At 40.6% G+C, this 24888-nt stretch overlaps 1 long non-coding RNA gene across 1 annotated transcript in view; it reads right to left on the minus strand.

Annotated features, from left to right (window-relative positions):
• The window catches only part of LOC122560083, a 64737-nt gene extending 53950 nt beyond the window's left edge, over window positions 1-10787 (minus strand). Inside the window, exon 1 of the long non-coding RNA XR_006314636.1 lies at window positions 10545-10787. This is a non-coding gene — a long non-coding RNA (uncharacterized LOC122560083). The remainder of the gene's footprint in view (window positions 1-10544) is intronic.
• Window positions 10788-24888: the final 14101 nt, after the last annotated feature.

The raw sequence follows: 24888 nt of genomic DNA on the forward strand, positions 1-24888 counted from the left end.
GGTTGGAGAGGTGGGGTCTGAGGGCGGAGATGCAGGATGTGGACAAGATGTGTTGGAGGGCATCTTTAACCACGTGGGAAGGGAAATTGCGGTCTCTAAAGAAGGAGGCGATCTGGTGTATTCTGTGGTGGAACTGGTCGTCCTGGGAGCAGATACGGCGGAGGCGGAGGAATTGGGAATATGGGATGGCATTTTTGCAAGAGGTAGGATGGGAAGATGTATAATCCAGGTAGCTGTGGAAGTTGGTGGGTTTGTAAAAAATGTCAGTGTCAAGTCGGTCGTCATTAATGGAGATGGAGAGGTCCAGGAAGGGGAGGGAGGTGTCAGAGATGGTCCAGGTGAATTTAAGGTCAGGGTAGAATGTGTTGGTGAAGTTGATGAACTGCTCAAACTCCTTGCGGGAGCACAAGGTGGCGCCAATGCAGTCATCAATGTAGCGGAGGAAGAGTTGGGGAGTGGTGCCGGTGTAACTACAGAAGATGGACTGTTCTATGTAGCCGCCAAAGAGACAGGCATAGCTGGGGCCCATACGGGTGCCCATAGCTACCGCTTTGGTCTGGAGGAAGTGGGAGGATTCGAAGGAGAAATTGTAAAGGGTGAGGACCAGTTCAGCCAGACGAATGAGAGTATCAGTGGAAGGGTACTGTTTGGGATGTCTACAGTGGACGAAACGGAGGGCTTGGAGGCCCTGGTCATGGCGGATGGAGGTGTAGAGGGATTGGATGTCCATGGTGAAGATGAGGCATGGTGAAGATGAGGGCCGGGGAAACAGAAGTCTTGGAGGAGGTGGAGGGCTTGGGTGGTGTCTCGAATGTATGTGGGGACTTCCTGGACTAGGGGGGATAGGACAGTATCGAGGTAAGTGGAGATGAGTTCAGTGGGGCAGGAGCATGCTGAGACAATGGGTGGGCCAGGGTGCTCAGGCTTGTGGATTTTGGGAAGGAGGTAGAATCAGGCGGTGCGGAGTTCCCAGACTATGAGGTTGGAGACTGTAGGTGGGAGATCTCCTGAGGTGATGAGGATCTGTATGGTCTGGGAGATGATGGTTTGGTGATGGGGGAGTGGGGTCATGGTCGAGGGAGTGGTAAGAGGAGGTGTCTTCGAGTAGGCGTCTGGCTTTAGCCTTATGGAGGTCAGTGCACCAAACTACCACTGCACCCCCTTTATCCACAGCTTTGATGGTGAGGTTGGGATTGACTCAGATATGCATGCTTGTAGTGTTGTATTCAGTTTATTTTGTGGTATGTTTCAGAACTGTTGCCGATCTCAGGAGTCCCTGCATCTTTTATTCTCAAACTATGCTTAACTCCGTTCTATTGTGATTGGACTATCTGAGGAATTCAGCCAAGATTGTGGCCTGAAGAGGTTGAAGTGGATATTTTTAAAACTTGAGTATGATCCTGATGCAAAGTTATGTTTAGAAAGGGGTGGACTGGCTGCTTTTACTTATTTATAGGACAAAGCTACAACTCAATAGACTTACAGCGTTTTATGCAGCTAATAGCCTGAGTGTTTCCTTATCCTGCAGGTGCCTGTCAATCGCAGTTTAATTAAGAAGCTTATACCTGACCCAAGAAGATTCTTTAGGATCAGGGTCAGATGTCAAATTTGGGGCTGGAATATTTTGGTATCAATATAAAAAAATGTCGTGTAACTAGAGATAGATCAACTATTGTGGTGTGCTATTTCCTATATTTTAATGAGTTGTTTATATTTTTTATTTGTTCATGGGTTGAGATATCATTGGTTAGGGCAGCTTGTATCGTCCATTCCTTGAGAAAGTGGCAGTGAGTTACCTTTGTGAACCATTACAATGTACTGGGGTGGATATAGTCACAGTGCTCATAGGAAGGCAGTTCCAGGGTTTTTATCCAGAAACAATGAAGGAAGTGTGATATAGTACCAGGTAAGGATGGTGAGTACCTTGGAGCAGAACTTGAAAATATGCATCATGCCCTCCACATTTCCTGAGAATCTGAGCAATGCTTAATATAACATCAGTGATCAATAAATATGGGCTAACCTGCCATAGTAGATTTATTCATAAAAATATTAATGTAAAAAGTGCAAAATATAAACTTTATAAGAACTGGAGATAGTCCACAAAGGATCAATGTCATTTTATCAGAAAGCTTTATTTTATTAAATATGGTAAGTCCTGAAGATGAATAACCTAAGCCTTCTCTCCCCTGAACAACAGATATCTGGCTCAAAATGTATCTTTCAGAATAAGTCAAGAGAGTAATGAAATGCTCTCCAGATTCCTAAATAGAGGCACCTGCAACAACACTCAGGAAGATCCAAAACTATCCAGAACAAAGCAGGATCATTACGCCATTAACAAACTTAAATATCCACTTCTTTTTTCAGCCAGCATTCTGTGGCTGCAATGTGTTGCACATGATTCACTGCAGAATCTCACTAAGGTTTCTTTGAAAGCACCTCCGAAACCCATGACCTCTATCTTCTAGAAAAATTATAACAACATGTGATTATCACCTCCAGGTCTCAGGTCTCCAGGTCACATCACTAACCTGACTTGGGAATACATCACTTGTTCTTTATCATCAGTGAGTTAAAATTCTAAAGCTCTCTTCCTAACAGTATTGTAGGAGTATATTTGCTACAGTGACTACAGCAATTCACGAAGCCAGCTTAGAATTCCGCTTCTCAAGGGAACAAGAGGTGAAGAATAAAGAGTAAGCATTGCCCACATGCTAAGAATCAATGTAGAAAAGATTCATAAATAATATTGTTTTGCAATTCCTGTTGACAATTTCATCATCAACATAATAAAATGAATCATACACCATCCCTATTAAATTTAGGACTTAAAATTGTCACACATTACAATATAGTGAGTAGAATAGGAGTTAAGCTCCATTAGCATTGTAACATTAGAACAGAAAGTTTAACAAATAGGGTAAGCTGTATCCAATAGATTATTTACAAAATGCATCAGAAATTTGTAATAACTTTCATACATTGTGCAAGAAAGGAGCCATTACGTGGTTTTCCTCCGGAAAACATGTATTAGGCAATGACCAATCAATCTTATTTGAGAATATATTGCAAAATACTTGGACCACATCCAGTAGTTTTAAATTAACCAAAGTTCCACATGAAAATCGCTAAACTATCAACACACATGTGCTGAATGGGACTGAAAAATACAGATTTTTTAAGAAATCTAGGCCATAAGTCTTTCCAATACTGTCCTGTCCAAAAAAAATACATCTTATGAATAAGTGTGTTAACTATTGACTCCTGAAAGCTCTTTAAAGTTGTTGGAGGTCTTATATTGGTATGTTTAACAGCAGAAATTGTATTAATCTAATACTACAGTTTATCAAATAAAAAATACTCAGTGCAGGAATAGTCTCACATAAAATAATCCCAGTTATACCATTAGGAGAGGTGAATGAGGGCACTGTGGGGTCACTTTAATTGTGGCTTTGTCAATATATGAGAACCTTTAACCTAAGGAGAAAGTGAGTACTGCAGATGCTGGAGATCAGAGCTGAAAATGTGTTGCTGGAAAAGCGCAGCAGGTCAGGCAGCATCCAAGAAACAGGAGAATCGACGTTTCGGGCATAAGCCCTTCTTCAGGAATCTGAAGATTCCTGAAGAAGGGCTTATGCCTGAAACATCAATTCTCTTGTTCCTTGGATGCTGCCTGACCTGCTGCGCTTTTCCAGCAACACATTTTCAATCTTTAACCTCATCCAATTTTCCTACTAACAAGTGATTTATATTTAAATAATTCATGTCCAACAAGATTAGTGAATTAATTCTGTAATCAATGAAACATAATTTCAAAATTAAGGGAAACCAAGAACCCATTATATTATGTTACATTTAAAAATGAAATGGTGACTGGGCAATGCATTTATCTGTTCCAAAATTAAGCTACCACTTCAAATATCAAATCAAAACATCAAGAACTGCAATTGCAGACCAATTTATACCTCTTGCAATTCCCTCCACCCTCCCTCAGCAAGGTCTATGGGCAAAGAATTCTCCATGAACGTGTACTGAAGATGACTTCAGGCTGGCCGGGAATAATTTCAGAGGAAACACCACACTTATTGCCATGAAGCCTTTCTACTCGAGCTGGAAGTAGAAAACTTATCCAGTGTTGTTTTTAGTTTATGATGTGGGAAGCATGAGGATTTTTTTATACTGTACTAATGATCAAAAAAACTGAACTGATATGTTTTGAAGAAGCAGGAGATGTTCTTTCCCTCTGTTTGACATAGATTCAGATTTGGATTACTGCAGGAATATTTTGGAAGCTATAAGATGTACTGGGTATCTCCAATTTTCATTTTGGATGTTTAGATTAGATTAGATTACTTACAGTGTGGAAACAGGCCCTTCGGCCCAACAAGTTCACACCACCCTGCCGAAGCGCAACCCACCCATACCCCCTACATTTACCCTTTACCTAACACTACGGGCAATTTAGCATGGCCAATTCACCTGACCTGCACATCTTTGGACTGTGGGAGGAAACCGGAGCACCCGGAGGAAACCCACGCAGACACGGGGAGAATGTGCAAACTCCACACAGTCAGTCGCCTGAGGCGGGAATTGAACCCAGATCTCTGGAGCTGTGAGGCAGCAGTGCTAACCACTGTGCCACCGTGCCGCCCAGTGTTAAGGTATAAATGAGGATTAAACATTGGTGATATGCTTAGTCTGTAATAAAATGTCAACTACATGTATGCATATTTGATTCCTCATTGATACTTGATCCATATTATCATCAAGCACAACTTATAATCCACATTCATATACAAAACCTTTAACCACTACTTACTTTGGGCTGGATTTTGCTCTAAGTTGTGAATTAATAATGCCAATAGTTCATGACATTTCACTTGCCCATTCATTTGCATTCTATGGACTTTTGCACTGACATTATAGCGAGTCACATATTTCCCACATAAAATAATAATACCTATTAATACAGCTGATAAAGAATTACCAGCATTCTACTAAATGGATAACTATGAATTGTCCGTACCCTATAATTTGATTTACTCCCACCTAGTGTACATGTCTGACATATAATTAATGCTTTAAGTATTTGATCATAATAGATTTTTTTTTTGGAAAGTTAAGCCTTCAAACCATTTAAGAGGTTTGGAATCAGAGGTACATTGAGAAAATTTTCAATTTAGTTAACGCATTTTTGGAAGATTTATATTGATGAATAAGCAGAATGATTATAATTTGATAGTGAATAATGAAAATTGACAGCATTTCAGCTTTAAGCATGGCAAGTCCTGAGCCACAAATCTCAATAGACCATTTCTTTATGTGGGACACAAACTGATAAATTAGACCCTGGTACCAGAACTACAGGATGGTAAATAATACTAACTCTAGATGATCGGAGTTATCATCTTCAATAGATATCTTTAAGGTTTATTCAAGTTACTGTAAGTAAAAACTAATTCCATCTGGCAGTGACTAAATTTGAATGCAAAATCTTCAAATTATTCTTTGTGTTCCATTAACATGTTGTCTGAAGAAGAGTGACAGGCTGTTTCAGTTAAAGTAGCAGGCAAATACATTGGGTGTTCATCTACTAATATCTTTATTTAGTTATTTCTAACCTCAGGAAACTATACTGCAAGAAACTATAAGCAAGAAATAACTTGAAGCTAGAGTTAAGAGACAACTTTATTATTTTGCTAACAAAAGATTACCAGAACACTTTTAATTATTGCAATATGTTTTTAAAAAGGAGTCATGTAACACAAAAAAAATCCCATTATGAGCAACCTATTCATTGCAAACCTAACTCATTTCTTCCAAAAAATTTAAATTTGTATCTTTTATTAATATGATTTGTATTCAATTTTCTCAACATTTCTGGCAACTCCGGCAGTTCAAATTGGCCAACTGCTTTAAATCTCTCAGGATTTTCATTTCCTTTGAAATCAATCAATTGAAATGTAAAATAGGCACACGAGTCAAAATTTCTTGATCTATTTTATTGGCAAAAGTGAAAAAAAACCCACATAAAACCTAAGTTATAGCATTTTGGACAACTTTAAAAGTGCAGCACGGATTACAACCTGAACTTTCCCCATATTTTTCAATGTGTTTTGTCAATTTAAAACTGCATTGCAAAGGTGAATTCCTGTCAGTGTTTCAACAAGGATGAGTGTGCAGTCGTTTGTTGTGTTAAATTGAAAACAGATGGAAAACACCTTTACATTTTACTGTTTTAAGTATTTTTAAGTTATAGTGTAGTGTAGGAAATTTTAATACCAAGAAGCAAAACATACTTTAGTTGAACTTCTGCATTGTGATGAGTTCTGATCATCAAAAATAACTTGGGTTTACTATTGGTTTGCAGCCTACCATTTGTGAATTCTGTGCCTAACAGCACACTTGGGGTCGAAACTTTTCTTTCGCTTTTTGTAATTAATATCCTGCAGACTTTCTTAGTTAACATCTGGTCTGATTCGTTTTGTGAATGTAGAACAACTATATATTAATGAATAGAAAATTGGGGAGATAATGTGCTGAAATTTCTGTTCCGCTCGTCAATAGTTCAGGTTTGCAGCTAATAGAGCTGTTTTGTAAATTAACCCATTTGAATTTCACAATAGTGAACCACAAAACAGATTAGATCCACTAAAAAGATAGCTGAAATTTTAAAGTCTGCCACAGTGCTACAAACGCTATTTTAAAACCCCAATGAATCATACATAAGCTTAAAATCTGAATAACACAGGGATTGTTCATTTTTGAAACACTTTATCACAAATGGTTACTAAATGAGAGTCAGAAGAGAAGTAGTTAAAAAGAAAGAATATAAATCGGCATGCAAAGCAGGAAACAAAGCAAAGTTGAGAATTTATGTAGAAAGCTATATTTTGAAGAACTTCCTTAGGTAAAATGGGTTGAATTGCTTCTGAACTGCAAATTCTATAGTTCTAAAACCTATTCTTTCCCAGATGAACCAGTTCAAGGTAACCCCTTTCAGTGTCCCAACTTTTTATCATTACAATCTGTACCTTGCCATTGCCACTTCAGCAAGACAAAAATAGAAAACTCCAAAGTATCAAATCAAGGTCTAGTTTTAGAAATGGGAAGAAATGATCTATGTTGTTTTGATACACACACACATTAAATAAATGAACAATAAGCAGTCACAATGACAATATGAGTGGGACATTACCAAAGCAAGTGCTGGCAAAGCAAGATGTCTGCACTAAGATGACCTCAGTATGGGAGCAAATGAAAAGAATCCTGAATCTTGCTAACAGTAAAAACTAGCCCTATGTCTGGCAAAAAAAAGAAAATCTGCTACCATAAGTATTCACTCAACTGAAGTTTGGAAGTGTTGCTGGTTGTGCTAACCTATTTTGCCTTTAGCTTAACCTCCTGCTATAAGGAGCTTTAGCAATGCAAGTTCTTTCCTTTTGGTTTTCATTGAAATAGGAGATTAAAATGAAGTTTTATGTTCATGCCGAATGATATATTATTTTGAATATAACATTGTCAATAAGATTATGAAAGGCTTATGATGGTTACAAGTACTTAAAATAACATTAATTGTAATGTCTGAAAGATAACTATATCAAAACTGTATAATGATCCGTAGAAAATGAATGATTGCTTGCCTTTCAGAAACCTAGTCAGGTTCTAGACTGCTATTAAACACCATTGTTAGTTTGAGGCCCATAACTATAGTGGGCAAAGTGCAAATGGCACCACCCAGTTATATTGCAGGTTGTGATTGGATTTTCCTTGCCAGGAAGGAGTTCTGCACAAGTACTGTTAAAGTTAGGAAACATAGATCAGTGAATTCACACTCTCTGGATGACTTTAATTTTCCTATATATATATGGATAGCGAGACTAAAAAATAAACTCTGTTGTGAGACTAAAATGTTACAAACCCACAACATGCAGCAGTTATATCTCACATTTTGTCAAGGTCCAGCTATATAAATCCTTCCTTCTCCAATGTGAGCCACCTCATACAACCCAGCTTTAATATACTCTGCAGTTAAAATGGCATCTCAATCCAAGATATGCCATTGGTTTTGTTTCAATGCTTCTGCATGGAAATATAACTGCAGCTTATGAATGTCAAAGGTATACAGGGCACATAAGAATGATTCTGCAATCTTGGTCTCAGTAGAGAACTGTGTTTAATGGGAACACAACATGGAGATACAACTATAATATGAACAATTGAACATATTAATTAGGAGCATGAATAGGTATTCAGCCCTTGAGCCTGTTCTGCTATTCAATAAAATCCTGACTGATCTGATTGTAACCTTAAATCCACATTCCTTCCTGTTTCTGTTGACACTAAAACCCCTGTTAACAAGAATCAAACTACCTCTGCCTTAAAAATACTCAAGGACTCCGCACATTTTTTTTCAGGGGCAGATTTCCAAAGACTCATGACCCTCTGTTTTAAAGTTGTAATTCCTGATTTTTAAATAGTGACCACTGGTTCTAGATTCTCTATAAGTGAAAATATCCTTTCTACATCTAATTGGTCAAGACCTTTTCAGATTTTATAAATTTCAATCAAGTTGTCCCCTACTCTTCTAAACCCCAGTAGATACAAGTCGAGCCTCATAGGACAACTCGCCTATTCCAACATATTTACATCTATCCTTAAATAATGTGATCAATAGTTTGAACAGTCAGATGCAGTCTCACTGGTGGCCTATATAACTGAAGCATCATCTCCCAACTTTTGTATTTAATTATCCTCTTGACAAATTATAACATTCGTTTTGCTTTCCTAATTACTTGATGTGCCTGCAATTAATGTTTTATGATTCATATAGTCCTGAATCTTCAAGTTACTTTCCTATTGAGGGTAACACCACACGGAAGGTTCAAAATTACAATATCATCCTACATATTTCTATTTAGCCAACTTTATTATGCCAATTCAATCCTGTCAAAATCTAGCACCTTCTAAGGTACTATGGATTATAAAATCATTGCTGGCGTAGCAAATTATGCAGTAATTATCAAAGGTGATCTATAAAATTCCATTAATTATAATATTTAGTTACATGTAAGTTAATGTATGCGCGTCAACCATGAATCAGTTGTTGGAACTCTTCCATCAAGTTGGTGAGAAAACTATATTTTCTAGTCTTACTCCAGGACAAAAGTTTAGGCTGATACCTTGGTTCAGTCCTGAAGGAGTGTCATATTTCAAAGTGTGTTTTTGCATGTAATGATGTACCCATACCTGCCTCTTTAAGTAGATGTAAAGGTCCCACAGCACTATTTTGAAGAAGAGTAGTGGAGGTATTCTCGGTGTCTTGGCCAATATTTATTCATTAATCAAGATCACAGAAGCAGATTATCTGATCAACATCGCATTCTTGTTCATGAGACCTTGCCGTGCAAAATTGATGACTGCATTTCCTACGTTACAACAGCGACTGTACATCAGGGTATATTTCATTGGTTGTAAAATGTGGGGACATCCTTGGATCACGAAAGTTGCTGCATATGTGCAAGTGCTTCTTTTCAGTTTTTAAATTACAATCACATGTTGAAAAACCTAAGATTTGTGCAAATTGCCAACTGTGTTAAAAGCCAACTGCCTTTAAACTTGCCCCATTCCTCTGCTTCGGTGTTGTCCTGTCATTTAGGCCTGGACCCTTCACTTGGATTTCACAAGAAAAACATTTCACCATGAACATTTGCAAAACATGTTAATATTTGTTCATCCTGGGAATGAATGTAGCTATCAGGGTTCTAGGAAATTACTTTATGGACTGTTGCTCTTGCAAAAGTTAATTAGTGAAGAGACATTTATGTTGATTTTGTTTAGCTTGGAGTGGTATATGATGTGTGGTTGTCAAAGTCATGTGATTTGTGTACTCATATACCAACGAGCAATCAAAAATTGACAAAAATAAGACATTTACCAAGCTTTACCTTATTGAACTTCTCTTGAAGTCTAGCCAAGGACAACTAACTAATTGGAAAACAACATTTTCACAAGTTGGTTGGTGCCACACTGTTTCATTTTCCACGTAACATTATAAGTCAAATAAATAAGTAAATAATGGCTAAATAATCACACCAATAGACCACCAATCACAGTTATTCTACTGCAAAGCTGAAGCTGTTGTGCAAATCTCACACGTCAACAAGAACTACTATGTGAAAGGTTGAGGAACTTAAGGCAGCTGCATTGTTTGCTACTTGCATTTTATTTCAAACTCATCAAATCATTTGAAAACCTGAAAGCATTTTGTTGTTTGGAGTCTACTTGTGCAGATTATCAATTAACATCCACATTGTCCACATTAATCTTGGAAGTATTCTTATAAGATGAAGTTCCCTCTTAGTTATCAGTTAACCACGTGAAGCGCTGTTTCCACAAACCCCTTAATCAGTCATATACAACAGACTGATTGTTTACTAAATGTAACTGCTCAAAACTGCTAATGCAAGCAGAAAATCAATAAAACAGGCAAGGGAAGGGATTGCTTCTTGAATTTATTGTAGATTTTGGTTGAAACGTACCTTTTGTTTGAGAAATCATGATCAGTTTCCCAGTTATATGTAATTATGTTTCTCTCTGTAATACTTCAGATCCCAATCTCCACAAAGTAGGTTACTGTGTAGCAGTTGCTTTTGTTCCTCGAAGTTCACCAATGGCAACGGACTGAGAGCAAGTACAACAGTGTGCCTGGGAAAGCAGAACTCAGCAGTTGTTTCACCTGGAGTTTGGTCAGTGGTTGGAGACTCATATAGCAAAGTAGACAGGACTTTGTTCACAAACTGGAGTTTGTAATTTCAAAGAAAAAACAGTTGCATCAGTCAACGACAGTGCTTATTGACCTTAATCCTCATCTACAATTGTTCTTTGACTCTTAACTCTGATAGAAAGTTATTAAGAGTGATTTCATAGTAGTGAGAAACAAACAATCAACCAAACAGAAAATGGCTACAAATGAAAATTACAGAATGTCACAACCGAGGATCTCCACAAAATGTCATCACCCAGGGCTGTTACTATTTATTACAGTCATAGAGTCATACTGCACAAAAACAGACCCTTTGGATCAAGTCATCCAAACTGACCAGACATTCCAATCTGACCTAGTGCCATGTGCCAGTATTTGGCTCCTATCCCACTATACCTTTCCTAGTCAAATACTCATCCAGAAGCCTTTTAAACATTGTAATTGTATCTGCCTCTGCCACTTTCTCTAGCAGCTTGTTCCACACATGCACCATCTTTTTGCATGAAAACGTTACATGTCAAGCCCTTTTAAAATCTTTCCCTTTTCATCTTAAACCTATGCCCTCCACTTTTGGATTCCCTTACCCAAGAAAAAAGACATTGGCTATTCACCGTATCCATGCCCCTCATGTTTTTATAAACCCTTATAAGATCACCCCTCAATCTCTGATGCTCCAGGCAAAAAAGCTAATCCAGTCTCTTCTTATAACTCAAATTCTCTACTCCAGGCTACATCCTTGTCAATCTTTTCTGCATTCTCTCAAGTTTAATAACATTCTTCCTATAGAAAAGCAACCAGAATTGTACACTGTATTCTAAAAGTGGCTTCACTGTACAGTCGCAACATGACATCCCAACTATACTCAATGCTTTGACCAATAAAGGCAAGTGTGCAAAAGCCTTCAGCACTGCACTGTCTACCTACAACTCCACTTTCAATAAACTATGCACCTGTCTCTGTTCGGCAAAAATCCCCAGGGTCAAACCATTAAAAGCATAAGTCCAGCCCTGGTTTGCTTTCTCAAAATGCAACACCTCACGTTTATGTAAATTAAACTCCATCTGCCAATCTTCAGCCCACTGGCACATCTGATCAAGATCCCATTGTACTCTGAGATAATTTTCTTCACTGTCTACTATACTATCTATTTTGGTGTCACCTGCAAGCTAACTATACATACCTCCAATGTTCACATTCAAATCATTTATATAAATGATGAAAAGCAGTGGATCCAGCATTGATCTCTCTGGCACACGAGTGGACACAGGCCTTCAGTTTAAAAAACAACCCTTTATCACCACCCTCTGTTTCCTACCATCAAGTCGAATTTGTATCCAATTGGCTAGCGCCCCCTGAATCCCATGTAACCTATCCTACTAACCAGTCTACCATGCAGAACCTTTGTCAAACGCTTTGCTGAAGTCCGTACAGCCAGCGTCTACCACTCTGCCTTCACCAATTCTCTTCATCACCCTTTCAAAAAGCTCAATCAAGTCAGTGAGACACAACTTCCCTTGCATAAAGCCATGTTCACTATCTTAATCAGTCCTTGCCTTTCCAAATACATGTAAATCCCAGTCCTCAGAATCCCCTCCAACAACTTACCCACCATTGATGTCAGGCTGACCAATTTTTAGTTCCCTGGCTTTTCCTTACAATCGATCTAAAACAATGGCATCACATTAGCCACCCTCTAGTCTTCCAGCACCTCACCTGTGTCTGTTGATGAACCCAGTAATCACTTCCCTCGCTTCCCACAGTGGTCTAAGATCAGGTTGCAAGAATTTACCTACCTTTATGTGTTTTAAGATGCCCAGCACCTCCTCTTCTGTAATATGAGATGTTTTCAAGACATCACTATTTATTTCCCCAAGCTCCCTAGCTTCCATGTCCTTCTCTACAGTAAATACTGATGCAAAATATTTGTTTAGCATCTCAGCCGTCTCCTGTAGTTTCACACATGGATGGCCACATTGATCTTTAAGCAGGCCTATTCTCTCCCTAGTTTCTCTCTTGCTTTTAATGTTCTCATAGAATCTCTTTGGATTCTCCTTAGCTCCATTTGCCAGAGCTATTTCATGTCCCCTTTTTACCCTCCAGTTGTCTATACCTGACATGGGTCGCGTTCTTTTCTTGACCAGAACCTCAATTTCTGTCATTGTCCAGCATTCCCTACACCTACCAGCCTTGTCTTTCACATTAGCAAACAAGTATCAAGATGGTAGCGGTGGTGTCGGCAGCATTTGGCTCCTGAGCGCAGGGATAGGCAGCTCATGGCTCATGCAGTGGGTTCAGCCACATCCACATGGCATCATTTCCAGTTCAGTAACATTTTTTTGTTTTGGTTGGACAATGCCTCTCCTGATGTCCTCCTGCTGGAGGCCAGGCCTCGGTGTATCTCCATCCCTGCTCCATCTTGGCATTGGAAGACGAGCCGGGACCCTGTCATTCAACTCAGAACCAGGACCCATCAGTCGATGTCCAACATCAGAGAAGGTGGGGGACCCACAGAGTGTGACCGTCTCCAGCTCAGACATGGAAGTGTTGGTGCTAGTGGTGGTAGAAAAGGAGCATATTGTCAGGATCCCAGAAACGATTTCAAAAAGCAACAACTGGAGAAGCAAAGAGGGTGAAGTCTGTGGAGAGGGAAAGATGAACTTTTGAAGCTGTTTCAGTTTTACTAATATCAATTTAATATTAATTTATTCAGTATTTTATCATGTATACAATTTATTCAGTAATTTATTCTGTAATCCAAGATGGCGCCAGAACGCGGTGACATTATCCACTTTTCACTGTATCTAGGTACAAGTAACAATATTGAAAAAAATCTAAATCTAACAGGAACATCCTGACTCTGAACTCACAGTAACTCATTTTTGAAGGCCTCCTGCTTCCTGGCCATCCACTTCCCTGCAAATAGCCTCCCCAAATCAACTTTTGAAAGTTCCTGTCTAATACAGTCAAAATTGGCCAATCTCCAAATTAGAACTTTAACTTTTTGATCAGTTCTATCCTCTTCTATGACTATTTTAACACTAATTGAATTATGTTCACTTGCCCCAAAGTGCTCTCCTCCTCAGTTACTTTCCCTGCCTTATTCCCCGACAGAAGGTCAAGTATTGCTCCTCCTCTGTTAAATTCATCCACAGATTGAATAATAAAGTTTTCTTGTACACACTTAATACACTTCTCCCCATCCAAACCCTTAACATTATGCCAGTCCCAGTCTATGTTCAGAAAGTTAATTTCAAAATATCGTCTTGCATACACTGGCATGTTTGTGTTCATCAAATCCTATGGAAATAAAGAATTTGTCATTTATTTAGTGCCGTTCATGTTCTCAAAATAACTCAATTAAAATGATTCACCATGAATGAATTACACTTGTTATTTAGATAAAAGCAAAAACAAATTTGCAAACACCAAAACGCCACAACCAGAAAATGAATTAACTCCTAAATAGCATTTTATTCTGGTGGATGAAAGAATGTTTTTTCAGCACAATACATGTATTATTTGCTCTTCTTCAAATAGGGCATGGGATCTCTTACATCTAAATGGCAGCCAGATGGGGCGTCAATATTTTCTTATCAGACACTAACTCTGAGCTACCGGTGTGTCTGCTGTCTCACATAAACCACACCAGCAGGTTTTGAAGCAGTTTCTACCCTATTGTTGTTAGAATACTGAGTGGACTCACAAACTCTTAATTCGCCTTTCCATGTGTTTTTGTTTTTGCCATTATTTACTTATTATTTACTTATCTATGCTACTTAACTCTGTGATCTGCTTGTACTGCTCGTGAGACAAAGTTTTCACTGTGCCTCGGTACATGTGACAATAAATTCAATTCAATTCAAAATAAATCCTTTGGCCCTTCCTGGACATACTCACTGATTATCAGGTGAGAGGGAGGCAGCGTGGCTACAAAGTGGACTGGAAACAATATAGGTCCTATGTCACATTGAAGCACCTATTACTTCTGCTTTTCTGAAGATTGGTATACCTTCATTAGTTCTCATGGGTGTTTTATCTCTGGAACTGGGTGGAACCTGGGGTGAGAACCAAGGCAGTGGGGGGGAGAAAGAGGCAAGTAAAATCTTTTGCTCCCCCCACCCCTCTCAAGGGCATGACAGAACCAGTAACAGTTTTGTGGGATACTGCAGCCTGTGTAATAGCCAGGAATGGCTTTTGCTGCACCATTCATGACACTCTCAGCCATCATGGCGTTTAAATCAGGAGACATCTCACTGACGGTGCACAATGTAGCAGGACCAAACGGCCCTTGTTAGTGATCAAAATGAAGTTGCCAAGGCTTTGCAGGGCCATTGCATTTCATTTCTATTAAACAGGCAAAGAAAAATGAAAGAAAGGCATTTGAAATATTCACCCCAAGGCACAGATCACAGATTTTGACACAGCTTTCTTGATGTTCCAAGTGTTTTCCCTTTATGAAAAAGATGACAGCAGGATCAAAATGCCCCATCAGGTTCCAATGATTAGTTTCAAATTGACTGCATGTAAGTCACAGTGATTTACCTTTTCATGAATAGGAAGATGCCTGCAGAATCAGACAGCAGATAAAAGACCCTTAGCTGAAATAGGAAAACAAATTTTATCTGGAACTAGATTAAATGATATGGCTAGGCATTTCATGTTAACTAAAACATTGTGTAGGACAATGCAATGAATAACATAGACATTGCTTTGTGTAGATGTGGAAAATAAACTTAAGATTATAAAACAGAGCAATGAGATGAAGAAGAAGTGATCAGATCTTTAAATGATTCACCATCTGAACAAAGGACATGTGTTTACTTTCTGAAAATAAGCCACTGCAACATTGTGATTGTTACATAAAGTTTTTAAAACAGTTTGTCTAGAAAATTAAATGTGTCCAATTTGGGAGTTGGACGATGCAGGAACTGACCTTTCACCTGAATTGATAGGTGTAACACATACCCACAAGTGGGCCTCAAGCCCCATTATCACTGAGCCACTGAGAAACTCATTGGAAAAGTAACCTGAGGGAGCACATTACATTCGGAGATGAGGGTGATTGGTTCAGAAGGCCAGTTGGTTGCCAGGAGGAATGGTTGGTAGAGGGATGCAGGGATCAGTTGGTAGGACCTAAGCCTGGAATGTGGGTGGAAGTTGACGAAGTAGTGGCAATAATCAGGTTGGTGGTTGGAAGTGGATGTCACAGGATCAGTGGGAGCTGCAGTGAAGTCACAACTGGAGTTTGAGCAGTGGTTGCAACAGGACACATCCTGCAAATATGTGGTCAGGAGGACCACTTTTCATTATTTCCATTAAAATTGTACTCCAGCCAATTTTCTAGTCGAGACACACCTACACATTGACAGTGTACACATTTAGGTGGCCACACAACTAACAGAAATTTACATGAGTGTACTGTCGAGTTTTTAAAAAATGAACATTCAGGCTGGATCCCATATAAAGCACATGGTGAGCTACAGCCAGTGCTCATGTTCCTGACCTCAATGTCCTTTCCATCCAGATGGTTGTCTCTACCACACCTCCACCCAGACTCCAACCTTTGCTCTCCCAGTCAATCCCAACATATACCTGTTAAGGTTAGCTACCACGGGCCTTCCAACCTGATTGAAACTCCCAACCTCTTGGCAATTCTGGTCAAATTAAGCTATTTACCAAAGGGAGGTGCCTGGTTCCATTAGCTGGCCATAGCTCAGCACTTCAATATGAAAAAGGTTTGAACCTCATTATTGTGTGTGTGACAGATCTATCGATTCAGATGGAAGAATCTGCTCATTCCCTAAAATAGGCAGATTCAAAATAGGTCAAAACACCATTTTGGGGCTACTTCTGAACTTGCATTGTTTAAGGTGCTATGCTTCTATGCACTTACACTGCCATGGTTATATATATTGACCTAGACCTTGAAATACTAGATATAATTTCAAAATTTGCTGATAGTACAAAACCTGGGGTTATTGTGAAGCACAAGGAGCTGGTGTAGAATGTCAAACAACCATAAACACATTGGTAAATGTACAGTTCCAAAGATAATGCACAAGCAGAGAGACCTAGTTATATATGAGTATAAATCTTTGAAGGTGGTAGAACAGGCTGAGGGAGTATTTAATTAAACATATGGTATCCTAATCTTCATCAATTGGGCAAGTCTAGAAAAGCAAGGAAGTTCTATTAAAACTGAACAAAACACAGATTTGGCCTCAATCAGAGAAATCCCTCCACTTCTGGGTACCATATTTTCAGAAGTTAAAAATCACACAACACCAGGTTATAGTCCAACAGGTTATAGTCAATCACCTGATGAAGAAGCGTCGCTCCGAAAGCTAGTGTGCTTCCAATTAAACCTGTTGGACTATAACCTGGTGTTGTGTGATTTTTAACTTTGTACACCCAGTCCAACACCGGCATCTCCAAATCATATTTTAAGAAGGATGAGAAGGGATTAGAGAGGGTGCAATAAAGGTTCACAAGAATGTTTCTGGAGATGAGGGTCTTAAGTCTATATAGAGAGATTAAAGTAGTTGGGATAATTTCCTTTAAGGAAGAAAAGACTAAGAAAGAATTTGATAGAGATGTTCAAAATCATGAAGGGTATGGAGAGAGCAGAAAGGGAGAAACTGTTTCCATTGGGGAAAGGATCAAGAACAAGATGGCACAATCGTAAGGTTACTGACAAAGAAGCATGACATGAGGAAAGAATTCTTCATGTTGCAAGTGGAATGCTAGAATCTGGAACATGTAAAATTAACAACTGTCACAGCATCAACTGGTCAAGCTACACAATCTAGGCAGAAGTAGGTACTGCAGATGCTAGAGATTAGAGTGGTGCGGTAAAAGCACAGCAGGTCAGAAATCATGCAAGGAGCATGAAAATCCGGCAATTCCTGGTGAAGGGCTTTCGCCTGAAACATCGATTTTTCTGCTCCTCAGATGCTGCCTGACCTGTTATGCTTTTCCAGCACCACACTAATCTTGAAGCTACACAATCTTGCAACATTATAAAGATACAGTATTTATATGGTGACCGGCTGAGGTGGTGAAAAGAAGCAAAGAAGGAGGAAACAAACACAGCCCCTTCTGGTAGGGTTACCTGACCATTTGCAACCCAAATTCCCTATTGACCGACAGTGCTATAGCTCATGTCTGTCACTGCCCATCACATTATCTGCCTGGTCACACTGATAACACAAACATGATCTGAAAAATTAACTTTCCAAACCAAGTTTAAAATTAAAATCATGTCATATTGCACACAGATGTCAACCATTCACTCTCATGCATTCCTTTAGTGTCTGTCTTCTGTGCGCCAATGCCTGTCATCGTGCTCCTCTACAGTGCTACTATCGGAGTTGCAACATGTCTCGTGGGATGCTGTTGTCTTTCAGTCCAGGAGACTGGAAATGGTCTTGCAGGACATCTGAAGCAGCTTTGGCTCTAGAAGATATGAGCTAAAACTTTGAATCTGAACTGAATAGAATTAGTAACTCAATAGAAGTAGAGCATTCTTGGTTTGGCATAATCCTTTGTGCACACCCACTACCCTTTTTTTCTGGGAAAACAAACAGTGCTCATCAGTATCTTCTGCAGCAAACATTTTGCACATCTATGTAATCTGACCTTGTGGTCTGCCCTGCAGAAAGCCACAAGTGACATCCACCACCAAGCTGTACTGTAAAGTATGCAAAGTGTCACTATGACAGTTAGTGGCTGAGAACGTGAGTATCAGAGGTGCTGCTTCTTCTTCATCACTCTGTTCCCATTCTAAAACCAAGCAGTTCTTGGATACTTAAAGGAGCAGGGAGTTGTGGAGAGGGGTGGAAAGCAGCCTGTGTGCGTTTACAGCATTTGCAATGGGTAAATCAGAAAAAAATTGTCCATTGATGGGAAGGTAATGTATGTCAAAGTAAGATGAGCAATGAGGATTGTGTGACCCTCAATGGTTTCAGATCTGATAATGGTCACCATCTCAGTTGGAACCACAGCAATAATTGCCAACATGTTTCCTCCATGGGCTGCAGTAGTTAGGTCAATGGTTATATGCTACTTTGTCCTTAATCGAACAGCCCTATCTCAATGTGCGGAGTGACAGCAACAGTGTGGGTTCAATTCCCACACTGACTGAGGTTGCCACAAAGGTTCCAGCTTCTCAACCTTACCCTTGCCCGAAGCACGGTGATTCTCAGGTTAAACCCACCACCAGTCATCTGTCTCCAATGCGCAAGGACCTCTGTGATGATGGTGACTTTTACCTTTCACTTAGTATCTGTCATGGTTTAACAGTTAGCAGGATCTGAAGCTGAAACAAAAACTGAAGTTGCTAGAAAGTGAAGAGAAATCAGAGTTAATGTTTCGTGTCTGAACTCAAACTGCCCTGCTTGGTCAAGGGTGTAATTGAAACATGTCAGAGAAGGGGAAATTGGCACCATGATTGTCACCCAGGACCTGGGGTTCCTGGGGGACAGGGTAGTACAAAGGAAGAACATTCTCTTCCCAAAGGACTGACAGGGGAAGCCCTCGCACATCCTTATAGCCTGGCCCAAGGTCACCACCCAAGTTAGTGCCATCTCATGGAGTGATAATGGCTTGCAGTGCCGTGAGAAGGTCAATGACTTTTTCTATTCCACTAGGATAAATGACACTGTATCTCTGTTACTGCACCAACCTCCCAACAAGGCTCAAGCTCTGCCACTGTCACTACTGCCTGCAACATAATCTCTCATTCATTCTAAGTCCCATTCAATCTCCCACACCACTAACCCTACACGATCTCTGTGTTGCCTCCTCACCTGCTTGGGACACCTCACCACTTTTTGAATACCTGTCTCAGCACTAACAGTCATCTCACTCACTTTCATCTCACTTAATCGCTCCCTTTCTCCCATTCCAGGAGAAGACAGCCCACAACAAGGTAGAAAGGACCTGGAGAGGTGAAGGGTGCGCAACATTTCACTCCTAGGCTCTTATAAGCTGAGAATCCTGGCCTTTACAGGAAATGATCAGAATGTTCCTGTGGGATGTCAAGACATCGATGTCCTGCCTACTGAGAAAGTACTGTTCTCCATTCCACTATAATTCTCACATACACCTTGCTGTTAGTCTCATCCATTGTATACCTCTCCTCAGCACTGGCTGTGACACCTGCATGCCCACTACCACATCAGAGAAACGGCTACTCCGCTAGGAGCCACTTCCTCGAAAGGTGAGATTATGGAGATTCTGAGAAAGCATCAGTAAGGCTGCCTCCTCCAAATCCCAGCAGCCCAGGTACTGACACCTCGGTGCCTTAGAACGTTTGAGGAGTACAGCTGCACAGCTGGCAAAAGATAAACATTTCGTGTCTCTGGCACTCAGGGAACTGTTCATCCACAGGCAGGACAAGACCCTGTGGTGTCAGCAATCAGACATGTTTATCAGAATGCACAAGGAAGTGTCGGACAGGCAGTCAGGTATGTGGGACACAATAGCTTTCATTGCCCAGAGTTGCAGGAGTGCAGCGGGTCATGTGACAGTTCTTCTGCTTCTATGGTCAGGTTGATGGCTACCACGCAGGTTCAGGCCCAGCACCCTCATGGTCTGCTGGGAGGCACACATACCTGAACTCTCTGCCCCTAGTCATTAGTCTTCAGAACTGAAGGCATGGTGACTAAGGATGGGAATACAGGTGCCTCTTCCTCACAAGAATCTAGGGAGGTGCTACAAGGTACATAGGAACTGCACAAAGACCCCTCAGAATTCTTCTCTCAGGATTCTCCAGAGGTGGCTGGCCCCTCCACATCCATCCTGATGACCTAACTCCAATCCTTGGCAGTTGAAGCTGAAGAGGGCTCACTTGTCGCTGGCAAAGAGAATATGTCTGGGGCCATCCAGACATAAATGTTTCTGGGATCACCCGACTAAATCTTTAGGGCTAATGGGCATCACTGCCAAGCACCCACTCCAGCTCTAAAACCTGGGACTACACTAAGATGCAATGGGAGGGGGAGAAAGAAGAAAACCATTTGAAGATACATTTGTGGCAATGACCCCAATGTGTGTTCTCCGTCATGCGGCGGACGACCACTCGTCATCAGTAATACCCTGGACTGACTGTGGCCCACCTCCTTAAATGACCCGACTGACCAGCTCTGGATGAGGTTTGCTCAGGCCCAATAGATGCCAATACATAACTGTGGTAGCCCTATCCCATAGACCAGCTGCTATTGGGACACAGGACTGACAGTGATCCACCTCCTGGATTGGAGAAGCATAGAAGTAACAAATTTGCCTCCTTGCTTAACAAAAAACAAACATAAATGATATTCTTGCATTGAGATAGACCTTTGCAGGACTTGTTGTTTGATTCTGCCACAAATCTCACCATGTCACTCAGACCCCATCAGATTTCACCCAGAAGTCCTTAAATAATTCTGCTCTTTATGCTATGTTTGTGTTCATGTTAGTTGGTTTTCATCTGCGTGATGTTGCTTCACCAAGGTGTAATGGTCCTGTGTATCCCTCCCCATTCCTATCTGCATTCCATAGAGATCATTCTCTCCATGACTTGCTCGTTAGGTCCAAATCCCCCCACCAACCCATGCTCCACACACAACGCCTTCCCTTGCCACTGCACAAGGTGTAAAACCTGTAGCCACAGCACCCCTCTCACCACCATTCCGAAAAGATCTCTTCACATCCAGCGGAGATTTTTCTGCTATCCACCCACCTCATCTACTGTGCCCATTGCTCTCAATGTGGTCTCCTCTCCAACTTGCAGAGCATTTCAGGGAACGTCTCTGCGACACAAGCTCCCAACAACCCCATCGCCCTGTGGACGAACACTTCAACTCCCCTTCCCACTACACCAAGGATATGTAAATCCTGGACCTCCTCCACCGCCAAATCCAAACCACCCGATGACTGGAGCAAGAACGTCTCATCTTTCATCTTGGGACCCTTCAACCGCATGGCATCAACATTGACTTCACCAGTTTTCAAATCTCTCCTCCCCTCACCTCATCCCAGATCCAATTCTCTAACTTGGAACCAACCTCTTGACCTGTTCTACCTATTCATTTTCCTTCTCACTTATCCACTCCACCCTCCCCACCGACCTATCACAATCACCGCCCACCTGCATCCACCTATCCCCTCCCCAGCTACCTTTCCTCCAACCTCATCCCAACCCCTTATTTATCTCTCAGGTCCCCCCACATTCCTGATGAAGGGCTCATGCTTGAAACATTGACTCTCCTGCTGCTCGGATGCTGCCTGATCTGCTGTGCTTTTCCAGTGCCAACTTTTCATCTCAGCATTGTTCCTATGTCATTTGTTGTTGCTGTGGTAGCTGGTGTTGTTCTATTTCTGTTGTTAGATTGCTGTGGACCTCTGCTTCTGATGGTTGATGTATGATCTGTGTAGGTAGTGCATTCATCTGTTCCTAATCTGCATTCAAGAAACAGCTTCTGACGATGGACAAACGTGCCCACAGTTGTTACAGTACGTCTGATTGTTCACTCCCTCTGGATATGATCAAAGCAACAACTGCTCCTTGCAGGCTCCAAATCACCACCTGGGCTGGCTTTGTTTGAGGTTGTTGAAAAGTTCAAAAATTTTTAAATAAAATCAAAAAGTTCTAGAGAAACTCAACAGGTTTGTGGGCGGCACGGTGGCACAGTGGTTAGCACTGCTGCCTCACAGCGCCTGAGACCCGGGTTCAATTCCCGCCTCAGGCGACTGACTGTGTGGAGTTTGCACGTTCTCCCCGTGTCTGCGTGGGTTTCCTCCAGGTGCTCCGGTTTCCTCCCACAGTCCAAAAGATGTGCAGGGTCAGGTGAATTGGCCATGCTAAATTGCCCGTAGTGTTAGGTAAGGGGTAAATGTAGGGGTATGGGTGGGTTTCGCTTCGGCGGGGCGGTGTGGACTTGTTGGGCCGAAGGGCCTGTTTCCACACTGTAATCTAATCTAATCTAATCTAAAGGTCTTGCAGCACCTATGGGGAAAGAAACAGAATGAATATTGTGTCCAATATGACTCGTTCTCAAAACTGAGGAGACATCAAAAACAATTAAGTTTAACAAGTCAAACAATTAAATCCTGTTGGACCACAGAAGAAGGAAAGTTCAGAAGAAGAGTCACAATGGACTCAAAGACAACCTTCTGGAGCAGTGTGAAATGCTAAATTACATGTGCAATTGTATCTGCATCTCCCAAAAGGTATCCAAAAAAACTGTTGCTTTCATCCAGATTCACTTGCCAGTAACCATCCTTCACAACTAGGATGTTGAAGAATTTTGTCTTTGCAGTTTGTGGCAAAACTCCATCAATGGTTGGCACGTAATGGTGACATATCTTAGATTATTTGGGTCAATGCATATTGTCAGATTTTCACTTTTTCTCAATGATGCTGTGCTGCTGATCCATTCTGCTGGAGTCATCACTTTCTTGATTTTTCCCCTCTTTTCCAGTTCTTCTACGTTATCTTTCAAGTTGGCCTTGAGGGCAATTGGAACATGTCTCAGCAAGTGCTGAATTAGTCTTTCATTCTTATCTGCATTGAGATGACATTCTACTGGAAGATATCCTAACTCTGTCAAGATATCTTTGTGTTCATCTAGGATTTGTTCCACTGTCAATGGTTTAGTGAGCTGCAACATGTTGCAAACTTCTATAGCACATTATGGGTTATCAGTCCAAGGTATAGACTTGCTCTGACTGAGATGAATGACATTTGTTTGCCAAAGACCTGGAACATCATATCATTGTTCATGTTACTACAGTGAGCTCAAAAGTAATCTGTGTTCTGGCATACGTGTGATGCCATTATATCATCTTAACCTTACTTTTGTGGGTTTCACTTCTTAATCACTTTGTTCAGTCACTTTGCTCAAATTTGTGAAGATCACGACATTGTAGCGACATACCAATGTTTATCTGGACACTTTTTGTTAATTTAATGTGCTCCTTCTGCCATGCTAATTCCAATATTGACAAACCATGTCTCAAATATTGAGCTAACTAAACCAACCTGTTATATGGTATATAGTGATCTTCAGCTGCCATCTTCAGTGATAATTTGTATCTGCTTATATGCTTCTTTTCAGCCATATACTTGTGTACAAAATGATTCTGCTTTTTGCAGTAAGAACATTACTTTCCTCATGCTAGACACATCATCTTGTCAATCGCATAATGTAGTTAATTTCTTTTGCAACATTTGCAGCCTGCCCTTTGTCTGTGATTGTTGTGCCCTGGGTACCTGGATCATCTGCCAGCAGAACGCAAGAGCAAGTCTGTCCAACAATGAATATGCTCTAGCTGTTGATTTACAACCTTGATCCTTATGGAGAGGTCAATTGCTCTCCTGAGTGTAAACTTATCCTCTCTCAATAGGTGCGCTTTCACTTTTAGATCCCTTATCCCTAATATAATCTTGTCTCTAATTAGCTCATCTGTTCCTTGCACAAATGGACACTTTTTTTTGTCAGCTGAGTTAATGACTTTGTACATTGATCAACAGACTTTTTCTTGCTTTGCTCCCTGGTATGGAATACCCAGCATTCATACTGAATGTTCATTTGGGTTTTAAGCTTCTGTTGTGTGCTTTTTTTCTGCTCATCAGAGTGATTTTGTGTGGAATATGTTTGAAAATAGTCTCTTCTCAACAGTGACGAATGTGTAGCAACTTGTACTTGTTTGCTTAACATACCTGTTGCTATTGCATAATTTTACCACTGTTCATGGAAGAATTGCCAGTTTCTGCCTCATGTTCTCAATCATTTGAGTAGGAGCTGATAGGTGAATAGCTGCAGCCAATTTCTCTTAAGCAGTGTTTCCACTCTGACCTTCAATTTTATTTTGGTGGCCCCTCACAGTTCTGCAATTGAAATTATGATTTCAATACCGAAAACTCACTATTTCTCATACCACAGGCTGAATTTTATGGTTTTTTGGCTGAATTTGAATTGCATTGAATTTTTTTGTTGTCATGGGCCCAGCAAGTTCTCTTGCTCTATCTTTGAGGAGAAAGTGAGGTCTGCAGATGCTGGAGATCAGAGCTGAAAATGTGTTGCTGGAAAAGCGCAGCAGGTCAGGCAGCATCCAGGGAACAGGAGAATCGATGT

Source organism: Chiloscyllium plagiosum, chromosome 20 (assembly GCF_004010195.1).
Source record: "Chiloscyllium plagiosum isolate BGI_BamShark_2017 chromosome 20, ASM401019v2, whole genome shotgun sequence".
Lineage (NCBI taxonomy): Eukaryota > Metazoa > Chordata > Chondrichthyes > Orectolobiformes > Hemiscylliidae > Chiloscyllium > Chiloscyllium plagiosum.